We start from the raw sequence: 3,494 nt of genomic DNA on the forward strand, positions 1-3,494 counted from the left end.
AATATTTATTATTTTGCCATTCATCTTAATCATTTTATTCATACAGACTAATCAAAAGACTATCAATCTTTAATAATATTTACATTTAAAGAGCTAACAAAAAGTATATCTACTGGTTTTGGAAATAAGTGGTTAAATAACGTGGTATAAAGCTCTATAATCCCTTCATTTATTCACTGCTGCATAGTGTTATAAAATTTATTTATTTATTATTATCTTCATGTAAGTTATTTTATGATACCAAGTGAACGAAAAAAGTCGTGCGCCTGGTAGTAAGCCAGTCCATTGTAGTTGCAGAGCCAGAAATTGGCTTGGCGTCACAAATAGATTAGGTGGCAATGCTTCCCTGGAGGAACTCTTTCACGAGGAGCTCTACTACTATCTATACATGATTATTATTCAATGTGTAGTGTATTTGTTTAAAACACTTCCATTAGCAGATATTCTTTGGTTGAACTTTTTTTTCTCTTCTCTTTTTTTGTAACCTGATATTGCCTGGAAGAAATCGTTACTTAGCAATAGGGCTACTTGTTAGTAGATTATACTGTAATACTTACATTACTGTTTTGTGCAATATAGTAGAATAATATACTTCATTTATTCTTTCATAAAAAGTGTCTTTAAGTATCAATTCGACTGAAACTTGTTTCATTTCAGTTTCATCGCCATTTTCATGACCATTTTCATTATTGTCATAATTTTCACTGTTATTCTTGACGTGGATCTGTTCAAAGAAGAAAATTATTGAGTTATTTTTTTATGAATATTTATTGACTATGGAAAAAGAACTTTGAAAAGAACTTTCTGCGCGAAAATGCACGGCTTGCGTTTGTTTAAGGACTTTTATATACTCCAATAACATTAGTAGTAAGTTCAGAAACAGCTGATTAAATATTCCAACAATAGTTGATAATTGTTGAGATTTTTTGTGAAATAGTCCACTCCTTTGATATGATTATTAATCCAAAGATCGAATACAAAGAAAGGTCGAAGAAATGACCCGATGGGACCTGAATCCATGTCCACGCACCGTAGCACTGCTCTGTATCAACTGAGCTAGAAGTAAAGTTATTGAGTTGACGAAATTCTCCTATGTGGTTTTGTTATAGGTCTTTGTATTGGCTTTCGTGCCATAAGTGACATCTAGTAAGAGACTTTAGAAACCTTCTCGCCGCAGCCGGTAACTTTACAATTACCTCAAGCTGACGTTGATGTCGCTTTTTTGATCAAATGTTTATTGAGATTTTTTGTGAAATAACCCCACTAGTTTGTTATGATTATGTAATTAATTTTCTTAGACTTAAATGTAAAAGTTCATGGTGTTTCTTTAATTTATGATACTAAGTTATTTAAAGGAATTAATTCTTACAGTTGACCCATTCGACAGCCTCATAAAAATACAGTGCGTTTCTTTTAACATTTGGTCGGTTCGATTCCCAGATAAGGCAAGCAACTTTTAAATGTCTTTGAATGCATACTTGAATGATTGATGAAGCCAATTGTACTATCTACAATATTTAAAGTAATATTCCTCCGTGTCCCATAGCCGTGTGACGTCCTGTATATTTTTATCTGTTAAGCAGTCATGTGAAAAAGATGGAAGTACTATTCAACAGTATAAACTCTAAAACAAACGCCTTTAAACTCCTAAGACCTAGCCAATTACAATGGGAAAAGCGCTATACGCCCAATGTGCAGTGAATGTATTAAATGTATGCCCTGATACGTGGGGCGCACTATAAGTTTCCGGAATGAATAAGAAAAAAATGCTATAAATGGTCAGATATGAATTTATTGTTTCTCAAAATATTCTCCGTTAGCGTTAATTCACTTTTTTATACGAATGAACCAATTTTGAAAACATTTATGCCACTCCTCCGTGACAATCTCTGAAACATATTTTTCACACTGTTCGACAGCTTCTTCAGGTGATGAAAATCGTTGACTGCGTTACTGGCTCTTAATTTTTGGAAATAAATAAAAGTCACAAGGTGCCAGGTTGGGATTGTACGCGGGATGGCTCCTAACGTCAACGTTGTTCACCTTCAAAAATTCATTTGTCTGTCTGGCCGTGTGAGAACTGGCATTATCGTGGTGCAAGATGATACGGTGTTTACAGTTATTTTTACGGAATTTGTCAATAACTTCCGGCAAACAAATGGTCGTGTACCAATTACTATTCACGGTACAACGATTCTCCAAAGCAACAGTAGCCACGTGTCCAGTTTTATTAAAAAAAAGCAATCAAAAAAAATAAAAAGAAGCAATCATCCGCTTAGAGGCACTTTGCACGCGCGCCACTTTGGTTGGTTTCGGCTCATCTTGAAAGACCCATACGATCGATTGCTGCTTTGGTTTGGGATCGTAACTATAAATCCATATTTCACCTGTTACTATGTTCCATACCAAATTTGACGCCCCTTCGTTACATCTGGTAAGCATGGCATTGCACCAAGTGACGCGATCCGTTTTTGGAGCCTCAGTCAAATTATGTGGGATTCACTGAGAGCACAGCTTTTTCACACCCAAATATTTGTGTAGTATTGATTATATTTGACTCATGCCTATGCCTAAAGATGCTAGATTCTCATGGTATGTCACATGCTTATTGGTTTTGGACCATACAGCGCACAGCATCGATGTTTTTGTTGTTCACAGCAGTGGACGGGCGACCATCATGAAATTCGTCACTGAGATTCACACGACAGGGTTTTAATTCTGCAAAGCAGCTATCTATATTCAGGTATCTAGGTTCAGTTTTGGGACCGTTACATTATCTGGCGTATGTCAATGATGTTGTCCACCTCATAAATAAATGCGAGATATATCAGTTCGCTGATGATACCTGTCTCGTTGCAGCTTCCAAAAATATAAACGATGCATTACGTTGCTTACAACATGACTTTACGTTGTTAACAAAATGGTCCCACGATGTCGGTCTGGTGCTTAATGAAAGTAAAACAAAATTGATGTAAATAAGTTCGAGTAAAAACAGAGTTTCTACACCACTTTTACTAATTGCTCACAGTCATGATTGCCTACATACAGACCAAACAGACTGTGTATGCAAGGCGATTGAAGTGGTAAAAACACAGCGATACCTCGGACTTATAATTGACAATAGATTCAAATGGACGGATCACATTAATCACGTATGCGATAAACTGCGGGCAATACTTGCCAAGTTTACTCTGATATGAAATAAAATTCCATTCCAAACTCTGTTGTGTCTTTAAATGGCTTTGGGAGAATCCATAATTTCTTATGGCCTTAGCAGCTATGGTAGGTCATGTAAAACTAAGCTGAATTTAATTTATCAACTACAATTGCGTATAATAAAGATAATAGTTCCATACAAAGTTAAGTTAATATATAAAAGTAATGATCACGATCTCTTCGAATATTGCAAAATCTTACCGATTCATGATAAAATTAAATGCACCTTACTTATAGAACAATTTTTTAATAAAAACTTGCAAAAAAAAGTCAGTCAC

This window comes from Hyposmocoma kahamanoa, unplaced genomic scaffold, assembly GCF_003589595.1.
Source record: "Hyposmocoma kahamanoa isolate Upper Pololo Valley unplaced genomic scaffold, ASM358959v1 66, whole genome shotgun sequence".
NCBI classification, from domain to species: Eukaryota; Metazoa; Arthropoda; class Insecta; order Lepidoptera; family Cosmopterigidae; genus Hyposmocoma; species Hyposmocoma kahamanoa.